The 27,919-nt window shown below is 47.3% G+C and overlaps 1 long non-coding RNA gene across 1 annotated transcript in view; it reads left to right on the forward strand.

The window, feature by feature from the left end:
* Positions 1-10,321: 10,321 nt before the first annotated feature.
* Positions 10,322-27,919, forward strand: part of LOC122377754 — a 37,004-nt gene continuing 19,406 nt past the window's right edge. The window contains exons 1-2 of the long non-coding RNA XR_006255918.1: positions 10,322-10,412; positions 27,036-27,123. This is a non-coding gene — a long non-coding RNA (uncharacterized LOC122377754). The remainder of the gene's footprint in view (positions 10,413-27,035; positions 27,124-27,919) is intronic.

Consider the following 27,919-nt stretch of genomic DNA (forward strand, 5'->3'; position numbering starts at 1 on the left):
GGACCCCCCATTGGCCCAAATTTTTATTTTCCCGTAAAAACTTTCCTATGGGGAAAAAGTGAAGTTTTCCTGCAGGACTAAGTCTGGGTAAACGAGAGCTTTCGATCGATACCTTTTTTTTTACCATAGCACCACTTTTTGGTCCGTACAAAGGCGATTTTACGGATATTTTACGAGTCTAGGGGGCTTGACGGGCCTTAAACGTCAATGCAACGGGGACAGTTTTGGGGAAAAATTCTCGCCTGGTGGTGGGGCACCCGTGTGCCGATTTTGAACGAAATCGGAGGGGACCCCCCATTGACCAAAAATTTGGATTTTCCCGTAAAAACTTTCCTATGGGGAAAAAGTGAAATTTTTCTGCAGGACTGGGTCTGGGTAAACGAGAGCTTTCGATTGATACCCATTTTTACCATAGCACCACTTTTTGGTCCGTACATAGGCGATTTTACGGATATTTTACGAGTCTAGGGGGCTTTACGGGCCTTAAACGTCAATTCAACATGTCCGTGAAGTTGGCGACGTCGCCAGCGACTTTTCCAGCGACGACCACCGATTTTAGCCAAAACCTCGTTCAATGTCAATTGGACCATGAGGATCACGAAAATCGAACCCATTCACCCCTAAACCTTGACCTTCAAGGTCAAATTCAAGGTCAAAGGACGGGGAACTGAAAAAGTGCCACTAAATATTGTCCGATTTTCAAAATTTTGGCACCAAAATGTAGCGCGTGCAAAGTTCTAGCCGCACATCGAAAACCATTTTCATCAAGGTCAAACATCAAGGTCAAATTCAAGGTCAAAGGACGGGGAACTGAAAAAGTGCCACTAAATATTGTCCGATCTTCAAAATTTTGGCATCAAAATGTAGCGCGTGCAATGTTCTAGCCGCACGTCGAAAACCATTTTCATCAAGGTCAAACTTCAAGGTCAAATTCAAGGTCAAAGGACGGGGAACTGAAAAAGTGCCGCTAAATATTGTCCGATCTTCAAAATTTTGGCACCAAAATGTAGCACGTGCAAAGTTCTAGCCGCACATCGAAAACTATTTTCATCAAGGTCAAACTTCAAGGTCAAATTCAAGGTCAAAGGACAGGGAACTGAAAAAGTGCCACTAAATATTGTCCGATTTTCAAAATTTTGGCACTTAAATGTAGCGCGTGCAAAGTTATAGCCGCACATCGAAAACCATTTTCATCAAGGTCAAACTTCAAGGTCAAATTCAAGGTCAAAGGACGGCGAACTGAAAAAGTGCCACTAAATATTGTTCGATCTTCAAAATTTTGGCACCAAAATGTAGCGCGTGCAAAGTTCTAGCCGCACGTCGAAAACCATTTTCATCAAGGTCAAACTTCAAGGTCAAATTCAAGGTCAAAGGACGGGGAACTTAAAAAGTGCCACTGAATATTGTACGATCTTCAAAATTTTGGCACCAAAATGTAGCGCGTGCAAAGTTCTAGCCGCACATTGAAAACCATTTTCATCAAGGTCAAACTTCAAGGTCAAATTCAAGGTCAAAAGACGGCGAACTGAAAAAGTGCCACTAAATATTGTTCGATCTTCAAAATTTTGGCACCAAAATGTAGCGCGTGCAAAGTTCTAGCCGCATGTCGAAAACCATTTTCATCAAGGTCAAACTTCAAGGTCAAATTCAAGGTCAAAGGACGGGGAACTGAAAAAGTGCCACTAAATATTGTCCGATCTTCAAAATTTTGGCACCAAAATGTAGCGCGTGCAAAGTTCTAGCCGCATATCGAAAACCATTTTCATCAAGGTCAAACTTCAAGGTCAAATTCAAGGTCAAAGGACGGGGAACTTTAAAAATGCTACGTCACCAGCGACTTTTCCAGCGACGAGCACCGATTTTAGCCAAAACCTCGTCCAAGGTCAATTGGACCATGAGGATCACGAAAATCGAACCCATTTACCCCTAAACCTTGACCTTCAAGGTCAAATTCAAGGTCAAAGGACAGGAAACTGAAAAAGTGCCACTAAATATTGTCCGATTTTCAAAATTTTGGCACCAAAATGTAGCGCGTGCAAAGTTCTAGCGGCACATCGAAAACCATTTTCATCAAGGTCAAACTTCAAGGTCAAATTCAAGGTCAATGGACGGGGAACTGAAAAAGTGCCGCTAAATATTGTCCGATCTTCACAATTTTGGCACCAAAATGTAGCGCGTGCAAAGTTCTAGCCGCACATCGAAAACCATTTTCATCAAGGTCAAACTTCAAGGTCAAATTCAAGGTCAAAGGACGGGGAACTTTAAAAATGCTACGTCACCAGCGACTTTTCTAACGACGAGCACCGATTTTAGCCAAAACCTCGTCCAAGGTCAATTGGACCATGAGGATCACGAAAATCGAACCCATTCACCCCTAAATCTTGACCTTTAAGGTCAAATTCAAGGTCAAAGGACGGGGAACTGAAAAAGTGCCACTAAATATTGTCCGATTTTCAAAATTTTGGCACCAAAATGTAGCGCGTGCAAAGTTCTCGCCGCACATTGAAAACCATTTTCATCAAGGTCAAACTTCAAGGTCAAATTCAAGGTCAAAGGACGGGGAACTGAAAAAGTGCCACTAAATATTGTCCGATTTTCAAAATTTTGGCACGAAAATGTAGCGCGCTCAAAATTCTAGCCGCACATTGAAAACCATTTTCATCAAGGTCAAACTTCAAGGTCAAGTTAAAGGTCAAAGGACGGGGAACTTTAAAAATGCTACGTCACCAGCGACTTTTCCAGCGACGAGCATCGATTTTAGCCAAAACCTCGTCCAAGGTCAATTGGACCATGAGGATCACGAAAATCGAACCCATTCACCCCTAAACCTTGACCTTCAAGGTCGAATTCAAGGTCAAAGGACGGGGAACTGAAAAATTGCCACTAAATATTGTCCGATTTTCAAAATTTTGTCACCAAAATGTAGCGCGTGCAAAGTTCTAGCCGCACATCGAAAACCATTTTCATCAAGGGCAAACTTCAAGGTCAAATTCAAGGTCAAAGGACGGGGAACTGAAAAAGTGCCACTAAATATGGTCCGATCTTCAAAATTTTGGCACCAAAATGTAGCGCGTGCAAAGTTCTAGCCACACATCGAAAACCATTTTCATCAAGGTCAAACTTCAAGGTCAAATTCAAGGTCAAAGGACGGCGAACTGAAAAAGTGCCACTAAATATTGTCCGATCTTCAAAATTTTGGCACCAAAATGTAGCGCGTGCAAAGTTCTAGCCGCACGTCGAAACCATTTTCATCAAGGTCAGACTTCAAGGTCAAAGTCAAGGTCAAAGGACGGGGAACTGAAAAAGTGCCACTAAATATTGTCCGATCTTCAAAATTTTGGCACCAAAATGTAGCGCGTGCAAAATTCTAGCCGCACATCGGAAACCATTTTCATCAAGGTCAAACTTCAAGGTCAAATTCAAGGTCAAAGGACGGGGAACTTTAAAAATGCTACGTCACCAGCGACTTTTCCAGCGACAAGAAATCGCCAAAACCTTGTCCAAGGTCAATTGGACCATGAGGATCACGAAAATTGAACCCATTCACCCCTAAACTTTGACCTTCAATGTCAAATTCAAGGTCAAAGGACGGAGAACTGAAAAAGTGCCACTAAATATTGTTTGATTTTCAAAATTTTGGCACCAAAATGTAGCGCGTGCAAAGTTCTAGCCGCACATCGAAAACCATTTTCATCAAGGGCAAACTTCAAGGTCAAATTCAAGGTCAAAGGACGGGGAACTAAAAAAGGGCCACTAAATAGTGTCCGATTTTCAAAATTTTGGCACCAAAATGTAGCGCGTGCAAAGTTCTAGCTGCACATCGAAAACCATTTTCATCAAGGTCAAACTTCAAGGTCAAATTCAAGGTCAAATGACGGGGAACTGAAAAAGTGCCAGTGAATATTGTCCGATCTTCAAAATTTTGGCATTTTTAGCATTTTTTGACGTAGCAGCGGCTAGAACTTTGCACGCGCTACATTTTGGTGCAAATAATTTGAAGATCGGACAATATTTAGTGGCCCTTTTTCAGTTCCCCGTCCTTTGACCTTGAATTTGACCTTGAAGTTTGACCTTGATGAAAATGGTTTTCGATGTGCGGCTAGAACTTTGCACGCGCTACATTTTGGTGCCAAAATTTTGAAGATCGAACAATATTAAGTGGCACTTTTTCAGTTCCCCGTCCTTTGATCTTGAATTTGACCTTGAAGTTTGACCTTGATGAAAATGGCTTTCGATGTACGGCTAGAACTTTGCACGCGCTACATGTTGGTGCCAAAATTGTGAAAATCGTACAATATTTAGTGGCACTTTTTAAGTTCCCCGTCTTTTGACCTTGAATTTGACCTTGAAGTTTGACCTTGATGAAAATGGTTTTCGATGTGCGGCACGCGCTACATTTTGGTGCCAAAATTTTGAAAATCGGACAATATTTAGTGGCACTTTTCAGTTCCCCGTCCTTTAACTTTGAAGTTGACCTTGAAGTTTGACCTTGATAAAAATGGTTTTCGATGTGCGGCTAGAACTTTGCTCGCGCTACATTTTTATGCCAAAATTTTGAAGATCAGACAATATTAAGTGGCTTTTTTACAGTTCCCCGTCCTTTGACCTTGAATTTGACCTTGAAGGTCAAGGTTTAGGGGTTAATGGGTTCGATTTTCGTGATCCTCATGGTCCAATTGACCTTGGACGAGGTTTTGGCTAAAATCGGTGCTCGTCGCTGGAAAATTCGCTGGTGACGTAGCATTTTTAAAGTTCCCCGTCCTTTGACCTTGAATTTGACCTTGACGTTTGACCTTGATGAAAATGGTTTTCGATGTGCGGCTAGAACTTTGCACGCGCTACATTTTGGTGCCAAAATTTTGAAGATTGGACAATATTTAGTGGCATTTTTTTCAGCTCCCCGTCCTTTGACCTTGAATTTGACCTTGAAGTTTGACCTTGATGAAAATGGTTTTCGATGTGCGGCTAGAACTTTGCACGCGCTACATTTTGGTGCCAAAATTTTGAAAATAGGACAATATTTAGTGGCACTTTTTTAGTTCCCCGTCCCTTGACCTTGAATTTGACCTTGAAGTTTGACCTTGATAAAAATGGTTTTCAATGTGCGGCTACAACTTTGCACGCGCTACATTTTGGTGCCAAAATTTTGGAAATTGGACATTATTTAGTGACACCTTTTCAGTTCCCCGTCCTTTGACCTTGAATTTGACCTTGAAGGTCAAGGTTTAGGGGTGAATGGGTTCGATTTTCGTGATCCTCATGGTCCAATTGACTTTGGACGAGGTTTTGGCTAAAATCGGTGCTCGTCGCTGGAAAAGTCGCGGGTGACGTAGCATTTTTAAAGTTCCCCGTCCTTTGACCTTGAATTTGACCTTGACGTTTGACCTTGATGAAAATGGTTTTCGATGTGCGGCTAGAACTTTGCACGCGCTACATTTTGGTGCCAAAATTTTGAAGATCGGACAATATTTAGTGGCACTTTTTCAGTTCCCCGTCCTTTGACCTTGAATTTGACCTTGAAGTTTGACCTTGATGAAAATGGTTTTCAATGTGCGGCTCGAGCTTTGCACGCGCTACATTTTGGTGCCAAAATTTTGAAGATCGGACAATATTTAGTGGCACTTTTACAGTTCCCCGTCCTTTGACCTTGAATTTGACCTTGAAGTTTGACCTTGATGAAAATGGGTTTCGATGTGCGGCTAGAACTTTGCACGCGCTACATTTTGGTGCCAAAATTGTGAAAATCGTACAATATTTAGTGGCACTTTTTCAGTTCCCCGTCCTTTGACCTTGAATTTGACCTTGAAGTTTGACCTTGATGAAAATGGTTTTCGATGTGCGGCTAGAACTTTGCACGCGCTACATTTTGGTGCCAAAATTTTGAAAATCGGACAATATTTAGTGGCACTTTTCAGTTCCCCGTCCTTTGACCTTGAATTTGACCTTGAAGTTTGACCTTGATGAAAATGGTTTTCGATGTGCGGCTAGAACTTTGCACGCGCTACATTTTGGTGCCAAAATTTTGAAAGCTAAAATCGGTGCTCGTCGGTGGAAAAGTCGCGGGTGACGTAGCATTTTTAAAGTTCCCCGTCCTTTGACCTTGAATTTGACCTTGACGTTTGACCTTGATGAAAATGGTTTTCGATGTGCGGCTAGAACTTTGCACGCGCTACATTTTGGTGCCAAAATTTTGAAAATCGGACAATATTTAGTGGCACTTTTTCAGTTCCCCGTCCTTTGACCTTGAATTTGACTTTTAAGTTTGATCTTGATGAAAATGGTTTTCGATGTGCGGCTAGAACTTTGCACGCGCTACATTTTGGTGCCAAAATTTTGAAAATCGGACAATATTTAGTGGCACTTTTTCAGTTCCCCGTTCTTTGACCTTGAATTTGACCTTGAAGGTCAAGGTTTAGGGGTGAATGGGTTCGATTTTCGTTATCCTCATGGTCCAATTGACATTGGACGAGGTTTTGGCTAAAATCGGTGCGCGTCGCTGGAAAAGTCGCTGGCGACGTCGCCAACTTCACGGACATCAATTCAACGGGGACCGTTTTGGGGAAAGTTTCTCGCCTGGTGGTGAAGTACCCGTGTGCCGATTTTGAACGAAATCGGAGGGGACCCCCCATTGACCCCAAATTTTGATTTTCCCGTAAAAACTTATTCAACATCATGCATGGACGCTCCGGCCTGGACAAGGACGACTTCTTCTCGCCCGCCCCGAGTACACGCACCCGCGGCCACCGACTGAAGGTCGCCAAGAAGCCAGCGGTCAGCCGCGTCCGGCGCAACCACTTCGCCACCCGGGTTGTGTCGGACTGGAAGGCTCTACCAGAGGAAATCGTCTGCTCGCCATCGACCAATGTTTTCAAGAACCGGCTGGACAAGCACTGGACGAACTATGCCTTCGTCGTTCCACAATAGTGAAGACTGTTGACGCTACCCGAGCTCTCTACGACGGATCCACCGGGCAATCCTAGTGCCTTCAATGATCCCCAAATATCAGGTATCAGGTAACTTTCCTATGGGGAAAAAGTGAAATTTTTCTGCAGGACTGGGTCTGGGTAAACGAGAGCTTTCGATTGGTGTGTTTTTTTTACCCGTTTGTGACGTCATTTCTAGGGAAAAACGGGTCATAAGGGTTTCCCTCTACCGGGGCCTTTTTTCCCCCTACCGAATCTGTGCTGTGCTGAATCTGTGCTGAATCTGTGCCAACTTCCGTTACATGATTCTTACAGACCTGTGGTGTTCTATATACTCCGACCCCCCACCAAACACGATTTGGCAGCACTGTAATGGCGCCTGCTGGGCGTGAAGTTTTCCCTTCACCATAGGGTTTACACACAAATTGGTCAAAGTTTGAGCCAGGATATACTAGTCTAAAAATGCAAAAAACGAACAAATTTTGGCATCAATAGATTCAGCATTTCATCGTGTGCCTCAAACCGTCCATCATTTGGCCTCAAAGGAGGTAAAAATTGTTCAAAATCGAAGTTGAAAAGATGCTTTCTGAGCACATAATCTGGTAGCAATCACGTGACCTGGTATAAGCAGCTTATCGATAATTTACAAATATAATTATTAATATCTGCTTTAAACAACAAGCAGATACATTTTGAGCTTTCAGTACTTTAAATAAGGTCAAAACATCGCAAAACACAAAAGTTAATACAATAGTCACGTGGGTGTCAGGAAATGTCACAGGTGCGTCAAATTTGTGACTGGGGCTTTACTTTCCTTATAGGTATCTTGATATCACTCACCACTATACCCTGTCTTGATAGCATATTTACGTCTGGACAACGAGTTGCGGGGAAAAGTGCTGATTTTGTTGCAGTTTTAGGAGCCGGTGATTAGGCTGGATTTTTGGGTTACTTTTTCGTTCCGACTCATGTATTTCATAGTGTTTAGCTTTTGAATATTTTAGTTCTTTCAGATAAATATTACTTGTCTTACAACTTTTGTAAAAAGGTTTCATTTTTTATAAGCCGACCTTCTGAGTCCTAAAAATACATCACCACTACAATAATTGTAAACAAACAAATGGAGCACCACTTGGCTCTGTTCCAAGGCGCTTTTTAAGTTTATCTGGTGGTTTCCGTACTTTTGTGCGTCGTTTTGTTGGATGTTTTCAATCCCTTAAGATTGACTTATATCATATTTAAGAAGCATGTGACTGAATACAATCCGAAGTATCCAGGAGGCTGACAGAGGTCCTGACTCCTGAGCAATATCAATATCAAGTTGAACTTGAAGTTATGAAATTTTGGTTGATAAACGCAAGTTAAACGGGCTCATATATCAGCAAGAAAAAGTAAAATTAAAAGAGCTTATTGGCCGAAATCAACCTATAATATTGCAGATGTTTGACTGCAGAATGGAGAATGGAACAATACTGAAGAGCGCGCTGAGCAGGATCATGCCAGAAAATGTTGACTGATGAGCACACTGCGCATATTGATGTATTGGTATGAATATTGAATGATAACTTACAACAGCAAGAAAAATTAGTGCTATCAAGTTAAAAATCTAGAATGAATGGACTTTGGCAGCTTTACTATGCTCAGATGCTAATAGCTATGCAAATTGTAATGTGCATCAGGTACTCAGTGACTGGCAACTGAAACATGCGATCATTCCATTGCTACTGGAGGAGAAAGCTTGGATCACTAAATCCACTTTATGTTGATTTTGATGTTAATCATTACTGTATTTCTTGAAAAAAGGATTGTTATAAAATTGTCAATGTGACAATCCATGCAACGATGTGATCATATAATGTGTTCATAGTCATTCGTGATAGTGATTGTTGGTCCAATATACAATGGCAAAGCTCTCAGTCTCAGAGTTTCTTCCTGTGGATGGCCAGCAGTGACTCAGAGCTTAGAAGTATTAGTTTTCTTCACAGTGCTGGGATAAAAAGTACTGAGGGTAATCTTCCACCAAGGAACTCTACTTTGACATGGTATGAGATGTAGGCACAAGCAGGTAGGTGCTTAGTTCCTATAGTCAGCAGTTGTGTAGGTTTAGTCTGGTTAGCTTAGATTAGGTTATGTTAGTTTTTTAATTTGCCAAGTGTCCATAAAAATGTGACCTGAGCAATGAGCATACCTGAATAACCTGACAGCTGACCTAACCTCAATCATCACACATATTTGCAGCCTACCGAAGACCTGCATAGCAGTAGCACCCAGTTATAGGTAGGTACTCACCCTAACTCAATCTTACCTGCTAACCTTCAACTTGCCAATAGTTTGCTCACCTTGCCAAGCTGCATCCAGGGAAACAGTCAACTGAGGAACTGGCTCATTGGGTGGCTGGTGTGAGTCTGTGCATTTTAAGTGTTTCTTCTCTGAAGCTGCTCTGCACTGCTGTATGTCATGTTAGATGCTCAGAAAATGTGGGAAATGATTACTAAGCTACTTAAGTGCTTTGTTAATGCTCGAGACATGAACAAGTACAGATCCTGCAGGGTACAGATATGAGTTAGGTGCTAGGTGAGTACTCTTACCTCATGTTATGTGAGGTAAGAGTATGTTATGTGAATGTGCTGTTCCCTGTTGAGTGTTGAACCATAGTAAGCATACAAACAAGCACAGGGTCACAGTTATATTTAATCTCCACATAAACATACCACAAAAACGGCCAAATAGCCTCACTCAGAACACACAAAGAACTTAAGCCTTTGCAGGCACAAAAATGCTTTGATTTACAGGACAGGTATACAATATAGGTATCCTCTGTCCTTGGGGATCTTGCTGCCAAGTTGAGGTACGATGACTGAACTTCAGGATTGATCAACCCTTTCTTCTCAGCCACTGCATATATACGAGAAAGACCAAATACTTGTTTGTAAACTGCCTTGAAAAGTTAATGATCCACCTTCAATTTTGATGGCACAAATAAAAAAGTTCCCTCTCCTTTTGGAATACACAAAGCAAAATATTTAATAACTTCTAGTGGATGGACAAGAGCAATTCAGCTTCCCCTCCTTAGTTAACTTCTGGCACTGATGAATTACACTGACGCTTATTCGATTCATATTTTGTAACAAACGCGCTAAAACTGCAATATAACAGCACTATATGCTTCTTGACAAAATGCAAAAGTAGTAAAAATTTAGCTCCGATGGCATTCATTCTTGGTGCAAACGTAATTACAAAATATTTCGTAGTAACTATTAAATTCCGGCCGAAAACAGTGCACGGTTTAAAAAAGAATCATTCCAATGACGGTCCATTCTTGCGGTCCTGAAATCGCCACTATTTCCGGCCTCTCCAACGCAACTCGTTGTCCAGACGTAAATATGCGTCTTGATATACTCTGTGGTGTCTATAGATGGCCTTGGGTGACACGCCTGCCGCGCCGCCTGCCCCACCGCTATACCGCTTATTTTTCTTTGCTATATTTCGGTAAGTGTTGCGAATCAAAGTGTTTTGAAAGTGTTCTTTATGTATTTTTTTCATGGAGAATCAGTATAGCATGTCAAAAGGGTGCTGCTGTAATGTAAAAATTCGGAAGCATCAGACTGGTCAGAACATAACCGAATAATTACCTATCAGATATGAGTTCAGGAATCAGGAGGTCAAAATGTATTATGTAGTATGGATTTTATAATGACATAATTGATACAACTTTCTGTGATAATACTGGGCCCTGTTGCACCGGTGATAGCAGCACGCTACTATCACGCGTGTCAAATTGGGTTTCCATGGAAACATCTACAAACCATGGCATCGTCAAACTGTGTGATGTCATCAAATACTGCTGCTAACATCTTCACGGCCGTGCAAATGTATCAAACGCATTTAAAGGGACCCTCCCACCTTCAAAAAAGTTAATGAATTGGCATGAAAGTGATGTCGCTCGGTTTAGAAAAAGCAAAAACGAATATCTACCAAATTTCATCGAAAAATATTCACAGGTTTTCAAGATATAAGACTTTTACTTTTGTTTACTTTTTTGGATCTCCGCTGTTCCTATAGCAACTTTATTTGAAAGTGCGGCATTTGTTGCGTGCAAAGCAGCATGTACCACCGCGTGCTACAAAACGTTTTAGTCAAACATTTAAAAATCGTTAGATATCTGCGATGACGTCACACATTCAGAGGGGTATTCCTATGCATTAGCCCCTCTGAATCAAAATGCTGCAATTTTGAAATTCAATATTTCCGATTTAAGGCATTTCTCGATGTTGTGAGTGCCGAAACCGGTAATTGTGAGCCAGGGACCCCATTTTGGCTATCTCAACTCAAATCTAATGTTAAGGTGGGAGGGTCCCTTTAACGAGACAGCAACTCTGTTCTAAACGTAGCTATGAAAAAGCTCATGGATTACACGAAACGTCATTAGTGTGAGGTCATCACATTACGTCAGCTCGCGCAATTCGATAGTAGCCTGCTGCTATCACCGGTGAAACAGGGCCCTGATACCACCAAACCTTACCCAACCTTACCAACTAATTTAACTTTCAATGATAACATTGAAAGTTTTGAATGTGTGAAGCTCTGACACGGTGACAAAGTTGCAAAAAAAGTGATTTGAGGTTGGGCCATTCGAAGTGACCTGGGCCTCGTTTCATAAAGCGAGTCCGTAACTTACGGTTCTTTTTGGTCTTGTATTGCAAGTGCATTGATGTGAAAGCGATCATGTTAGTTTGAATCGTTGAATTTGTTTATCTTGCAGGCAAGCGGTGGCGCGGGAACCGGAGGGGCTAGCGGGGGCTGAGCCCCCCTCCCAACATTTCGGCTGGGGGGGGGGGGCTCGTAATGTATTTGAGCCCCCCAGCTGGAGGAATCGAAATCGGAAATCTACCAACATAAATTTATAGATTCATACATAGACCTCTGTATACAGAGGTCTATGATTCATACATAGGCGCGGGAACCAGGGGAGGGGGCAGTGCAGGAAGCTTGCCCCACAACTCTGGGGCCGTGCCCCATAACTTTTCATAAGGCCAGGAACCGTTTGGTCCTGGCCTTATCCTCGAAAGGCCAGGAATCGTTTGGTCTTCCCCAAATTAGGGGTTGTGGGTCACAAAGGAAGAAAGCATGTGTGAAAAATCCACCTCTTTCACTGGCTCGGCAACTCATTTGGCAGATTAACCCGTGACCCGTTGGGGTCTGCCGAGCAACTCGCCCTGCTGGGGGGGGGGGGGGGCAATTGAGCCCCCTCTAAGATCTCGAGAACTACGCAGCATAGCGACAAGCGGCAAACGGTGTTGGAAAGCCCCAACAGGGAACCACCTTGTGACCCAATTTCATTCACTTAGGTCAAACCGATGACGCCACAGGTCAGGTCAAATGTCGAATTTTAAGCGTTTACATGTATTTCAAGAAATGCGTTGTAATTTGTAAAATCGAGTAAAATGCATTTCAATGAAAATCATCGATGGGAAAATGTTCATCAAACACATAATTTGCTATTTGAGGTCACTGATACCAGGTCAGGACACAGTGGTCAGGTCACTGAAGGTCACAATATGAAAATATCATGTGATGCATGTTTTATGGCCCATTTTATATGCCAAATACGATTATGTGGGTCAGGCAGCCTTTAGGGTCAGTTAAGACTATGTTCTGGCGAAGGTCAGGTCAAAATGGGTCAAATTTCAAAGTTGATATTTTTGCATAAAATGGGTATCGATTCGATGCAGCTCGTCACGGAAAGTTCAATGGTGGTCTTTGTTTTGCACTACGTGGTCTAAAATGAATTGCCTAAAAATTAAGTTAAAAATTTTGACGTCATCAATTTTGAAGTTTTTTTTTCGCTATAACTAGGCCAAAAAAGGAGGTATCGAGGGTTAAAACCTTGATTCCAGGTTGCCACTCAGCTGATATGGAATACCTCACTTTTTTGCAAATATTGTCGTTTTTAGGTCTGAAAAATCCTATTTTAATCCTATTATATTTTAATCCTATTTTTAGGCCTAAAACCGGTGAGAACTAGATTTGGGGGTACCCTAGGCTGATCTCTATTATGCTTCAGCCCCCCCCCCCCCCAGTCTGGAAGAAGTTCCCGCGCCACTGCAAGCAAGAACAGAAAGGAGAAGGGGAAATAAATTTATCGCTTCACATGCACTTGCAATACAAGGCCAAAAACCGGCGTAAGTTACGAACTCGCTTGATGAAACGAGGCCCTGGTGACCTGACCTTGAAAGGTAGGAGGTTCAAACTTGCACACCATGTGTAAAATTGATGATTGATGAGTCATACAAATTTTCGCGGCGGTAGCGCCGCGGTTTTTGCGCTATTTGCGAAAAACCTCAGGGGGACGGTCAACCGCCCCCTTCCGTCAGTGCGCGGGTTAAGGAATGGATCAAAACTACTGTTCATGATGCTAAGCGAGCCCTAGATGCCTTGCTGATCAAGTGCCAGTACATTTAGGTACTTGATCTGCTATACAAACGCATTAAAAAAACTTTTTGAAACAGGTCATGCACTTTTTCCGTTCTGCCCCACCCCTGGGGTAAAACGGGAAATGGCGTGGGGAAATACGGGCTTCGATGATCTTCACCTAGCTATATTTTCTTCTTCAGTTACTGTCCAAGCTATTGAAAATGAAAAAGTTAACCTCGGCAAAAATATATATGTATGTTGTTGTTGTTGTTCTTCCCCCTGGGACCTCCTTACAGTGGACCATAGCCGAGAGGCTCCCTATGGCGAAGGTAGCCGGCCTCCAAGGCAGCCACCAGGTTGGCGTCCCGCAGCCGCGACGGGTCGACGTAAATGCTGCCAGTTAGCCGCAGGTGGGCGCCAGCGAGGGCCGGGCAGCGGAGCAACACGTGCTCCGGCACGCCGCCTCTTCCCGGCACACGGCGCAGAGCGCCGCGGGGCACCGCTTATCGGGGCACTGCAGGCATGACACGGAGGGGTGGCGGCCGATCCGGTGCAGGTATTGGAGCGAGCGGCCCCAGTGGCGCGCCCTCAACTGGTGCACCGAGATGGCGGCCTCTCGGTCCTCTCCGGGGATGGGGAGCGGCAGAGTGCTCCCGAAGATAGACTTAAAAAAGGAGTGGGGCCAGTTTTCGCGCCACTGACGTGTGGCCGTCCGATAAACTGCCCGTGTCAGGGATCGAGCGTCCGAGGGCACGGCGTCCTGAGGCAGGGTGGCCGCTTGCTTGGCCAGGGCGTCAGCGCGCTCGTTCTCCGCCAGCCTGCAGTGAGCAGGGCCCCACTGCAGAGTGACCTGCCGGCGCTCGGCGATGTCCAGCAGCGTCCTCCAGATCGCCGCGCCGATAGTGGAGGTCTGGGCGGCCGCTCCTACGCTGAGGAGGCTCAGGGCGGCTCGCGAGTCAGAGCACGCCACCAGCGGGGTGAGGGACGGCTCATCCCGAACCCGCTCCAGCGCCGCCCTCAGGGCGAACAGCTCGGCGTGGGTGCTGGAACAGAGGCCTCCCGCAGCCACTTCAACCTCGAGAGTCTCCCCCGACGCGGTAAAGATGATGGCGCCGCTCCCTCCTCGCCTGACCCCAGCGTCCGCGGAGCCGTCATACCAATCCACGTGGCCTGGGCTGGGAGCGCCGCCAGGTGCTGTCGGGCGGCCTCTCGTCGCGTCTCGTTGGAGGAGGCTCGGCGACCACCGGGTCCCACGTCCAGATTGAAGGCGATGGGGCGGCAGGTTGTCCACGGGAGGAGGGGAACCTCGAGGCGCGGCTCCACCGTCACTCCCTCGGCGCCCGCCTCGATCAGCGCCGACCGCCCCTGTTGTCGCCAGCCGATGGTAGACCGCAGTCGAGTGGGTGGGTCGGCCTCCGCGACGCGGCGTAGAGGGTCGTCCTCCGGCAGGGCGAGCGCTCGGCAGAGCGTTCGCGCGGCCAGCGTTTCCTGGTGGTCCATGCTGAAGGGATGCCTGCCTCGGCCAGCAGAGGATCCCTGGGGGTGGACCGTGGGCATCCGGTCACCACCCGGGCGGCCGCCAGGCCAGCAGCTCACGCTCCACCAGCTGAACGTGTGACGGAGACGCGGCCGAGAGCCAGGCACCCACTGTGTATTCAAGGGCTCTCCGGACATACCCGTTCGCGACTGTCCTGAGCTGCGCCTCGCGGAGCCCCCAGGTCCGGCCGGTCATCCTCCACAGCTGTACCGTCCGCGGCTGGACCTTCCGCCGCAGAGAGTCGCAGTGGTCTTTAAAGTGTAGAAGTCTGTCGAAGGTCACCCCTAGAAGATGTAGGCTGGTGCCTCCGGTGACCTGCGTGCCGTTCATCAGGAGTTGCACGCCGCGCTCGTCCCTGCTCCGCTGAGTCAGCAGCAGCGCCTGGGTCTTCTGTCCGGCGATGGACATCTTCCAGTGCCTTGCCCATCGGGCCAGGGCGTCGGCCGACTTCTGGGCGCGAGCCACCGCAAGCTCTACGGTGGCTCCAGCGCTCAGCGTGGCCGTGTCGTCCGCATACATCAGGACGTCCGTGCGATCCGAGGCGTTCCGCAGGGTCTCGATAAGATCCGCCGCCCAGAGCGTGTAGATGGTCAGGGCCAGGACCGAGCCCTGCTGCAGGCCCGCGCGGAACACGCGCTCGCTGCTGAGCGCGCCGTTGACCTCTACACGGGCCCGCCAGTCGCGAAGGAACCGGAATATCCAGGTCGCGAGACATCTGGGGAGGAGCTTGAGGAGCTTCGGGTGCAGCATCCGGTGATCGATCGTATCATAGGCGCGGGAGAAGTCGAACGCCAGGAGGACAAAGCGGTCCGCCGTCACGCCATCCTCCGGGCCTCGTCTCGGCTTGGGGCGATTCCAGCCATCTTGTACTGTTTGAACCAAGCGGGCCAGGCTATCCACCGCCGACCTCCCGCGGCGGAACCCCACCTGTTCGGGGGGGGGGGGGCACCAGTCGGTCTCGCTCGATGAGGTAGGTCGTCCGGGCCGCGATCATCCGCTCCGCTAACTTGGCGATGTGACTCGTGAGCGCGATCGGGCGGTAGCTGCCCACTTGTTTGGGGTCTTTGCCGACCTTCAAGATGGGGATGATGATCGCCCGTCGCCATGAGGCGGGCGTCTCGAAGTTGGATCACGATCTGTTTATGAGTACCAGAAGGGTCCGGTAGGCCGTCGGTCCGAGATGCCGCAGGTGTTCGGTGCATACCCGGTCCGGTCCTGGCGCCTTCTTTGTCCCGAGGTGTCGAATTTGGTCGTGCATTTCCTGTTCGGTGAAGGGTTGACACTGGTCGGTGCGCTGTCCCCTGCAGCAGCACGGGGCAGTCTTGAGGCCGCGGAGCTCCGTACTGACGATCCGGTCGCGCTTGGGGTGGCGCACGTTTTTGCTGACGTGGGCGTACGTTCGGACGAACGCCTCGGCCTTGGCTCGGTCCTCCGCGAGCAGTTGCCCGCAGTCCCCGTTGATGGCCCGGCCGGGGCAGACGTCCGGTGCAGCACCCACCCTCCATCTTCCGCAGGATCTTGGTGACCTTCCCTATGGCCGCTGGCTTGTTCAGTTCTCCGGTCGCCAGATCGCGGAAGCTCCTTTTCTGTGCTTCGGCCTCCATATATGTAACATATATGTATGTTAGGCATATACACGGTGCCTGTGTGCTAATAATGAAGAAATATTATGACAACGTTTGAAACGCTTAAGACCAGCACTCTTCTTTGGAAAGAGCACATTTGAACATGCATTTATGAAACGTGAGTGGGCCAATGAAGGCAACTGGTTTTAACTGTAACAACAAAAAACACTAATGGGCACGTAAATAGGGTAAATGTGGTAAAATTGGGTACCGGTACACCCCATATAGCCTCTACCGGAAACCCGTTCTCCCCCCCCCCCAAGGACATTCGGCATTCGCCATAGAGCAGGATCGTTCATGTTTATCAAAACAGCCGACATCTTTCTATCGCAGCGAAAGGTTGGCTAGGACGAGAGTCATTGCTTTCACTATCACAAACCTACTGAAGCGGATTTTCACCTAGGAAGTTACCAAACAAATGTTGAAAATACATCAGCACCATGAAAAGACAAAAAACCTTACCCACGATACTCAGCAACGCCGGCTTCCGCCGGCGTCTACCGAAAGAGGGCGGCAAATGAGCGAAGTTTGAATGGCCATAAGTGATTCCAGATAGCAACACTTGGTTAGAACAAAATGCACTTTCTTATATTGCCCCGGTACCCCATTATGCCTCACCTTCCCCTAATCTAATATGTATTTTTCTTTTTAAACATTATTACTAATATGAACATAAGGTTATTGAGCATAAGCATAAGGTATTAAGCGTAAGGTATTTAAATATAATTACAAATATGAGCATAAGGTTATTAATAACATGCCTAATAGTTTCAAGATTTCATGTTTTTAATCATTTTTGCTCGAACATGACCTCAGTTTAACCTCAATAACTCCTGACCTAAGGTGACCATAGGCGTAGGAACAGGGGGGGGGGGGGCAGGTGGGCAAGTGCCCACCCACTTTTCGAGGTGGGGGGGCCAACCATGTGTTTTGGCCCACCCACTTTTTACTCGAGGCCCCTCGTCTCGATTTGAGAGGACGTCGTCACCTTCCAGAATAAACAAACTCGATAAAAATAAGTTCCACGAATCCCCACGCACGGACTCCAAGGGGCCGTGATGGATCCAAGGAGGCCCTCTGTTCATACTTGTCAGTCGAAACCCCTGAGACTGATGGCCTGAGAGGCCCTAGTGGATCTGAGGAGGCCCCAATATCCACACTGGTCTGGGGAGGCCCCTGACACTGGCGGTCTGGGAGGCCCCTCTATCCACACTAGTCAGAGGTCTGAGACTGGTGGTCTGGGAGGCCCCTCCATCCACACTAGTCAGAATAGGCCCCTGACACTGGCGGTCTAACCGAGGCCCCCTACCCTCACTAGTCAGAGGAGGCCCCCGCTATCCTCAATAGTCAGAAAAGGCCCCTGTGACTGATGGTCTGGGAGGCCTATCCATCTACACTGTAGTCAGAGGAGGCCCCTGAGACTGATGACCTGAGAGGCCCTTATAATCACACCAGGCAGAAGAGGCCCATGAGACTGATGGACTGAGAGGCCCTTCTATTCATACTGGCCACAGGAGACCCCCAAAACTTTCGGTCTGGGAGGTCCCTCAATCCGGCACCAGTCAGAAGAGTCCCCTGAGACTGATGGCCTGGGAAGCTCTTATATTCACACTAGGCAGAGGAGGCCCTGAGACTGATGGTATAAGAGGCCCTCATATTCACACCAGTCAGAAGAGGCCCCCGAGGCTGATGGCTGTGAGGCCCTTCTGTTCATATAACTGGCCACTGGAGGCCCCTGAAACCGGTGGTCTGGGAGGGCCCTCTATCCACACTAGTCAGAGGAGGCCCCTGAGACCGATGGTCTGAGAGGCTCTTATATTCATACTGGCCACAAGAGGCCCCTGAGACTGATAGTCAGAGAGGTCCACTCCTAATGAATCTGAGGGGGCCCTCTTATCCACATTTACACTTTTCTAGGGAGGCCCCGAGACTGATGGTCTGAGAGGCCCTTTTACTTATACTGTCCACAGGAGCCCCCTGAGATTAATGGTCTGAGAGGCTCTTCTATTTATACTAACCAGAGGAGGCCCCTAGGATTGATGGTCTAACAGGCCCTTCTATTTATACTAGCCAGAGGAGGCCCATGAGACTGATGGTCTGAGAGGCCCTTCTATTCAAACTAGGCAGATGAGGCCCCTGAGAATGATAGTCCGAAGAGCCATGCGGCGGCAACTGGCCGTGGCCATATTTCGGCTCGGTAGGGCCCCACAGAGCTCATGAGAGCACCTCAAGGGCACGCTTATCAAGTAGACACGCTTATCCCCATAAGGGTGCCACGCCGACTTCTGAAGGCTCCTTGTAGGCATCTAAGGGCCCTTTCCGGCCTCTAACGGCTCCACCCGCCTGTGATGGCTCCACACCAGTGTTTATGAGCGCCACACATCGGCGCCTTTGAGGGTCATACTAGTGTCTCTTAGGGCCCTATATCGGTGGCTCTGGGGGCCCCACACCGGCGCCTCTGTGGGCCACCACACCTGTGCATCTCAAGGCTCTATAGGTACATCTGAAGGACCCACACCGACACCTCTGAGGGCCCCACACCAGTATCTCGGAGCTCTGAAGGCCCCACACCGGTGACTCTGAGGACTCACCGGCTCCTGAGAGCACCATGTTGATGTCTAACGGCTCCACAAGGCCACTGAAGGCACCACACAAGCTCTCACTGAGCTCTAATGTCCATGTACAGTGTGTCTAAAAAGAATGTACCGTCGCCACTACGTGGCGCTGGTGTCGCGAGCCGGTAGTTGGCTGAATCCGCACCAGACCACACATTCCCAAGCGCTAGGTGACAGCTGCGCAGCGGCCGGTAGTAGCGTAAGCCCGAACCTTCGTGACACGACCCCGGGGGGGGGGGGGGGAGAGGGGAGCGGGCGGGGCAGCGCGTTTAGAGAGGGATGCTCCAGCAAGCTGGCAGTTGTCGCGGCCAAAGGTCAAGGGGTCACACACCAAGCGAACGGACGCTGATGTGGGTTCGTGGGGATCATGAACTTGTGTGTGGTAGGTGCGTCTTGCGATGCACGGGTGATACGCCAGGTCTAAGCCAAAGGATTCAGGGGAGAGCTGAAGAAAAACACCTGGTCAACTACGGCGAATAATAGTGCTGAAAAAATGGAAAGTATGGGTCAATGCAAGCCTTCATGACTATAAAGGCCAGCATTGAATAACGATATCCGGATCGAAATAAGCAATGATTTATAATTAAATGCCGAACTAATAGCGCTGCCAAACCCTCCTAGTAAATTGTCAAGTCGGATTATACCCACTTGAATTAAACTATCCTAAATAAAATTGTTAATTAACTTTCTAGCACTGACGTTCTTTATCATACGATAAGTATGGGGTTAACCAAGATTCAGCATCTTCCGCGTTCAAACAATCACCTGTAAGGCTAGAACATTAATGGCCAGGTAAAAACATGGTCGGGATTTGATTAACCGGATTATAAGTCGATTTTTTTAGTCGGGATTTGATAAGTCGTTTTTTTTACGCCAACCGCATTTTTAAGTCAAGTCAGGTCACTGATCTATGACGTCATAAATGAGCAGTCCTAAAATGAACTGTGTGAAACTGTCCTAAACTGTCCTCAACATTTTAGGACTGTGTGCACACTCCTAAAATGTTCCAACTTCGCAACACCCTCAGTGCAGAGCTTTCATAGGGAGATGAAACTTACAGGATCTTATAGTATGATCGAGAGTCTCACAACTTGTATAAATGTATATCTAGGATTTTCTGAAGGGTCGCCTGAGATCAGGTCAGTCTCTCACCATTAAAAGTCAGGGGAATATGGAAATTGCTAGTTTGGTCCGGAAATGATATACAACTATCTCAAATTCTCAAGCACACGGAATCGTGATTTCATGCGCTCCTTGCAAGGTCTGATGCTTTAATTTTGCTTTGTTGATCTTGCGTGACGTCATTTATCACGTAACCAATGGTATCAGTTTTTCGTCAATAACTCCCGATCAACTAAAGCTACCGAGGCGATAAAGCCACTAATGGACATGAAAAGACCTGCCGAATCGATTGATATGCAATATGACCTCCTTTGACCAGCTTCGTGACCTGACGGGCTGTGACCTGACCTTGACCCGAGGTTAACACCTTAACTCTCGCCCGTATTGGTGTTTTTCCAGCCGCAAACGTATAAGGGGGGGGGGGGGGTCCGTTGGACCCTCCCTTGCCGTTTCGCCCCTGATCGAGCTGGAGCTTCGCGGAAAAAACGAGCGTGTTGGCCGTGACGAGAGGAAGTCGATGATACCCAATTTTAAGGTCCTAGGTCATCGGTTGACTTTCCAGGTCAGGTCAATGACCCAAACGTCGGGAAAATCGGGCCTGTTAGAAAGTGGTAAAGCGTGGCTGCTATGGGGTTTTCGGGGTGCTGATCACGAATATCATGTTAGTTTTGATCGCAGATGATGTCTTCATGCATTTAGGCCAGGTCGGGTCAGGTCAGGTCAGGTCAACCAGTAAGGGTATTCGTAGTAGGTGGCAACCGCCTCTGACAGCTTCGCAACATGTTACGAGGGCACCAAAACTACACTGAAAACAATTTAACCCAAGGCTGGCGAGTAAACCGGTGTTTCGCGGGTACCCCTATCCGCAAGCATTTTTAACCACCCTCCCAGGAGTACAGTAAGGCCCCATTGCAGTGTAGTCGTCCCTGCTCTCAGCGGACATGTTCGCTGACAGCGGTTATATCCGCTCAGAGCAAGTACGACTACACCGCAATGGGACCTAGCACTACTCCTGGGAGGGTGGTTAAAAATGGTTGCGGATAGGGGTACCCGTGAAACACTGGTTTACTCGCCGGCCTTGGGTTAAATTGTTTTCAGTGTACTTCGTTAATGTTCATATGGCTGCTAAATTCAAATTCAGCTCCTAAAACTGGCCTAGAAACATGTAAAACTCGAAAAAGTGAACCGAGGTCATCAAAGGTCAATGACCTGACCTGACTTTCCGGTGACCTTGACACCCACCCTAATGCATGGAAGCAACATCATATCCCATGTTTGAACGCTTAAAACCACGAAAAGACTGCAAACGCGCCGCTAATGCGAGCCGACATACGCCGAATCGCGATTCCGGCCAAACATGGTCTCGAAAAGTAGGTCGCAGGTCAAAGGTCATTAAGGTCAGGGTCATTAGAATTTCAGGGTGGGTGTAAAATTGATATACGCGAGGGTAACGAAAGTTTCGTCGCGATCGGCCGCTTTTTACGCGAGTTATTCGCGAAAAACCGAGGGAGGGGGGTCCGTTCGACCCCCCCTCTATACGGGCGAGGGTTAAGTTGATCTCACCCGAAGAAAAAGTATACCATTCGACACGCCTGAGCTAGACAAACACGATGCTGCTAAAATCGCGGATCTGCGATCATTTTTAGCGAAGTTATTCACCAAAAACCGAACCTGTGCCTTGGGCCACTTGACCTGACCTCCGAAGTCATCGGCTGACCCTGGTCCTTAAATCGGAGACCAATCGCTGCATTTCGTAACGACGCACACGATCGTTTCTTTCGTGAGGCTCTAGCTCAATTAGGGGCGAATCGGCGAAGGGGGTTGTTTCCTCACTTCCAACCCCCAACGTCCCCTCGGTATTCAGAAAACCTGAAGGTCCGGTGAGGGTTAAAACGTTTCTCCTGAACGAGGAAGAAATGTAAAAGCCAAAGCTCTATAGACGTCCTGTAAAAGTGGCCATAATAATAAATTCGTTAGAAATAAGATGCTTTTTAAACGACTTCCTCATATAAAATCGGGTGCTGGGACCAATCTTATAAACGCTTTAGAATGGACAGGGCGTCACTGGCTAAAGTTTGGGTGCAGAAAACGGCTATTACCTAAATGCAAAATGGTTTTCATGCATTTCAGTCAATTGTATATTGTCGGTCCCAGTGGCCGAGCTAAAAAAATCGGTAGTGTTTTGCATCTTTTACGCCCTAAGAAACTACACCATCTATCGAAGTGGGTGGGCTTATTTGAATGGGAGGGCGCATTATGCACGAATCGAGTGCTTTCGTTTATTTTGGACTGTATTTTACCACATCCACTGCTGGTATCACTATTAATATTATCTAATGCCGTGAATACGACAGCATTCCATTTATAAGATTGGGCCAATGGAGTCGCGCCCCGCGAGCTCGGTTTTCCGCTGGGCCGCTACAGGCCAGGAAGTCGGGCTTCGCCTGAGGGCAGGACAAAGGTCAGCGAGGGAGCGCGGGGTCAGCCAGGTATCGCCAAGTGCCGAGCGGATGCCGCTCCCTCCCCTCTCTTCCCCTCTTCTCCCCTCCCCACCTCGGTATAGACGGGGAGGGACCGAACTGCCAATGACATGCGAGCGGTCAAGGCCGCTCGCGCGGCAGCGACCCTGGCGGCCGGGTGCCGCAACTGGGATTCAGCCAAGTTACCGATTCGCCTCCTGTGGGAGAGCCAAACCAGGGGACATACTTTTTAGATATACTGTACCGGCCTCTGAGGGATTTAAAGGGAGATAATGACCTTTTTCCACAAAATCTGAGTTAGGACCATTTTCTGACAAAACACAACAAGTTATAATGTAAATTAAAACCATTTTGCTCAATTCGGTACCTTGCCGCAAATATCTCAACTTGAAGTCACGTTAGCGGGGAGCGCTGAAAATGACCGTTGAATAAGTACTTACATCACTTTTTGGTACTTGCATGTAATTTTGCAAAATGAGCGTATTCCTTACATTTGATCTTCATCACATCTAGTTAGTTAATGGTCGTCTATAGTGCCTTCAAAAGATATTCATGGTTTGGGGGTGGTTTATGTCTAAATTTACGCAACTATTTTTCCTGTTCATCATCTGACGCCATATGCTGCTATTTTAGTAGCAACGACTCAATTTTGAATCGGTCCCACCGACTGCACAATAAAAGAAGATAGATACAACACTTTTGCGGCATCACTGAAAAACTTATGCAGTACTGTTATCAAAATTCTCATAACACCGTTCGACAAACCTGAAGTCTTTTTGAAATAAATATGCTTGTATTTTTCGCTTCAGGCTCTGACGCCAAAATAATGAATTTCGTAGTCGCAATCGCAAGATTTGGCTGCGTTTCTGGCGCATGCCGTTCATTTGTGGCGCAAAATAATACTTGGAAACAAAGAAGGGTAGGCACTATGTACCCCCGAATTAGAATCTAATTAATTCTAAACCGAATTAACTCTAATTCAAATTAGAATCCTTACAACCAAGCAACGACAAGGCGATAACATAAACAAAAACCCAAGCGTCGCTGTTTGAAACAAAAGCGCCATATACTGCGACTTTTTTATAGAGAAGGACAACGCATTTCGGTGGGTGTTACAAGTACTGCAAGTACTGCTTCTTTTTTGCAAAAATAAAAACCTTTTTCACATACGAAAATGTGCTAGGAAATTTTCATATTTTATAGAAAGTACAGTAGAAATAGTATAGATGTCGAGTAATTTTTATTTAAGAAAAAAGAAAGCTCATTATCTCCCTTTAAGCCAGCGCATTCATAGCTCCACACCAGCAATTGTAGGGGCTTCACACTGAAGTATCTGAGGGTTCCACACCGGTGTCTTTAACCCTAGAACGCCTAGGGGGGGGGGTTGTATCAACCCCCCCCCCCTGAGGTTTTTCGGAAATAGTGGAAAAACGGCGGCGCGCAGCGCCGCCAAATTTTGGGTACCTTGTGGGGCAAACCTTGCGCATCTTTTGATCAAAAAAATTTGACCGGGTCATGTCAGGTCACGGAGTTATGACGTCACAAAGGGAACAGCCTCCGGCCGGATTTTCACAAACTGAGTGCCAACGCCCGAGGTTTCCTGCCGGTGGTACGGACATCGGTTGATGGATCGTGATGAAACTTCCCATGCATGTTGGGGCAAGTATTGGCTATCATATGGTATAAGAAACTTGACCGGGTCAGGTCAGGTCACGGAGCTATGACGTCACAAGAGGAACAGCGTCCGGTACTATTTTTGAAAAGCGCCCGAACCACTATTTTGCTAATTCTTGTCACCTCAATGGGAATATGCAGCAATATTAGCTCCTATAGGGAGCAAATGGACATCCCAAATCCAAAAATACAATCAGATTTCAAAAATTTAAATTTTGATTTTTCGAATTTCTGCCGCCGACTGTGACCTTGCCGACTTCCGGCGCTCCCAACGCGCCATTTTTAGAGCTAGGGAAACGAAATACATACCAAACGATAGAGAATTGATCAAGGAACACGATAGTGAAGGTTTCAAGTCGATATCTCCCACCGTTTTGCCGCAATCGCCGCGAAAAATTTGGAAAAGTCTATTTTTCCGAAAATTTGACCTTTGACCGGTCAAAAGTAGGTCAAATGTTGACCTATGACCAAAAAATATACCACCAATCGCGAGATCTCGTTGAGAGCAATCCGTTGGTTTTTTCCGCTAAGCTCTACGACCTTCCGTTTCGAAACGCCAGGGGGGGGGGTTGTAACAACCCCCCCTGGTCGTTCGTGTTATGAGAAATGGCCTGGTCGTGCGAGGGTTAAGGGCCACATACCGGCATCTCTGAGCAGGGGCGGAGCTTCCTATACAGTTGGTGGGGCGTCTGCCCCACCAACTTGGTATTTTGCCCCACCAATAATCGTTTTTCCCCACCAACTTCAGCTGATTTCTAAGACTTTGTTACTTTGCAAATTAATCTTTTTCGCATTGAAGAGCTTTGTAATGTCTGTTTAATGCAAAATAATATGTCTGTAATGATAGGAATTGATTCAGTGTGACATTTTATTCAACTTTATAATCGGACATTGTGGGTTTGACGACTTTTTGCCCCACCGACTTCCCTGGAAAAAGCGCCACCTATGTCTCTGAGGGCCCCATACCGGCGTCTCCGAGGGTCCACATCTGGCGGGCACCCATCAGCGACTGAAGGTCCCACACTGTCGACTCCGAGAGCCCATCTGCGTCTGGGAGCACCATGCCGTCTCTAAGAACCACAGCGGCTCCTCCGTACGAAAGATGGGCGTCTGTATGCCAAAGGGGAGCGGTTCTGAGACAGTAGGGCACCTATGTGCAATAGCGGGGCGCCTATGAAGCCCATAGGGGCGCCTCAATGCGAAAGACTCTGAGGCCTACATATATGGGCGTCCACATGCAATAGAGGTCTGCAATGCATGGATCAATGCCATGGGGGTGCATTCATAAGAAACAGGGGCGCCGGCATGGCAAAGAAAGGCGCCTTCAAGTGTCCATAAAAGAGAGACGCCTATGATAAGCGCACATTGTATACGACAACGGGGCGACTGTGGGACATATAGGGATGTCTCTGATGACTATACATAGGGCGCTTATATGCCAAAGAGGGCGCCTATGAAGCTAATGGGGCACCTGGGAAATGAGGAAGACATTTGTGTAAGGATTTTCAGGGGTCATGCGCCGTTTGCGGCAAATAGATTCTAAAAAAAATCGGAGGGGGAATAAGTTTTAAAAATGGTGTGGACTTTCCGCACTGTTCGCAAGGGACCCTCCCACCTTCAAAAAAGTTTATGAATTGGCATGAAAGTGATGTCGCTCGGTTCAGAAAGAGCGAAAACGAATATCTACCAAATTTCACCGAAAAATATTCACCGGTTTTCAAGATATTAGACTTCTACTTTTGTTTACTTTTTGGGATCTCCGCTCTTCCTAGCGACTTTATTTGGAAGCAATAGTTTGGCAGCTGAAAGTGCGGCACTTGTTGCGCGCAAAGCAGCATATACCACCGCGTGCTACAAAACGTTTTAGTCAAACATTTAAAAATCGTTAGATATCTGCGCTGACGTCACACATTCAGAGGGGTATTGCTATGCATTAGCCCCTCTGAATCAAAATGCTGCAATTTTGAAATTCAATATTTCCGATTTCATTTCTCGATGTTGTGAGTGCCGAAACCGGTAATTGTGAGCCAGGGACCCCATTTTGACTATCTCAACTCAAATCTAATGTTAAGGTGGGAGGGTCCCTTTAAGCGGTTACGCCCCTGGGTACATCTGCCCGATCTCAGAAGCTAGATTTGGAGGTCATACTTGAAAGCAGCCAGCAGGACGAGGCAAAAGTTGGAGGCCCCTGAAAATAGGAGGCCCCCTGGAAAAGGAGGCCCCTTGACAGGGTGGCCCACCCACTTTTCATGACGTTCCTACGCCCGTGAAGGTGACCTATGACTTGAACTTTTGTATGAAGGTGTCAAATTGATGTCTCAAAAGACACTGAAAATTTGGTGGCGCTGCGCGCCGCCGTTTTCTCGCTATTCAAGAGAAACCACGGGGGTGGGGCAAAATAGCCCCCCATTAGGGCGCGGGTTAAATTGCCATGGCAGAGTTTTTTTTTTAGGTGGGTATCCGGTGCAGGAGAATGTAGGTAAACCGCAAGCTATCTATTTTAGGGATATTGCTGCAAGACCCTTCACCAATTATCATGAATTGGTAGCGCATTGGCTATGTTGTGTTCGTATGCCATTGTTTACCGTGTGTTACTGCATTTCATAGATGGCCCTATATAGCAGCATCTATTTATATTGTTTCAGTTGGCTGCAAAGGAGACAAACATGAGTTTTGGAAGTCCCGAAAGCAGCAAGGAGTTTCCTGGACTTTATGGTCACGAGAGACATTCTGGTAAGTGTGTGTTGCGACTCTGGCCGTGTTGTGACTCTGGCCGAGACGCTGTTTCTCCGCCAAGTCATCATATCGGTTCGGGTGTTGGCTGCTGTCGGCGACCGGATGATCGAAAGACCTCCCCGGCGTAGCTTGCCGCACACCATACCGCTGCATCGCGGATCGCTACCTCCCGCATCAGGACAGGGTCTGGTGCAAAAGAAGGAAGTCAAACGCAGACCAGCAACAAATATCAGTTCAGGTCAGGGCACACATAAATACATTTACAAAACTTTTTACATTTTAACAACACTTCCATGCAACTGCTTTTCAGTCTAAAATCATCAAAAACAGATCAGGATTCAGCGTGTACATTGGCCGCCTAGTTGTCCGGAACACATCTCATGTCCGCTCGACCGTGCCTGCCAGGCCCAGAGATCTGCTGCTCAGCCAGGGCCAAAGGCCAGCGACCGCGGTGCCTGTCGCCATGAACCCGGAACACGTCGCCCACATTGGGTAAATGGGTAGGTCTTCCTCGCGGCGACAGAGTCCAGGCACGCAACGCGGCCTGCTTCCAGCAGTCTGTCAAATGAGCATCGATACGACGATAGCGACGGCGCTGCCGCCGGACCCGATCAACTCTGTCATATCGAACCCCTCGATGTAGAGGCGCGACACCGTCTGAGGCCGGAGTCAGCTCCAAATCGGACGCAAGTCCGCAGTTGGCCACCGTCCGTCCTCCCCCCGGTTCAGTGATGGGTGGTTCCGTATGGGACGCCAGTCCGCAGTCTTGTCACCATCAGTCCTCCCCCCGGTT

The sequence above is a fragment of the Amphibalanus amphitrite genome, unplaced genomic scaffold (genome assembly GCF_019059575.1).
Source record: "Amphibalanus amphitrite isolate SeventyFive unplaced genomic scaffold, NRLGWU_Aamphi_draft 000006F_arrow, whole genome shotgun sequence".
Lineage (NCBI taxonomy): Eukaryota > Metazoa > Arthropoda > Thecostraca > Balanomorpha > Balanidae > Amphibalanus > Amphibalanus amphitrite.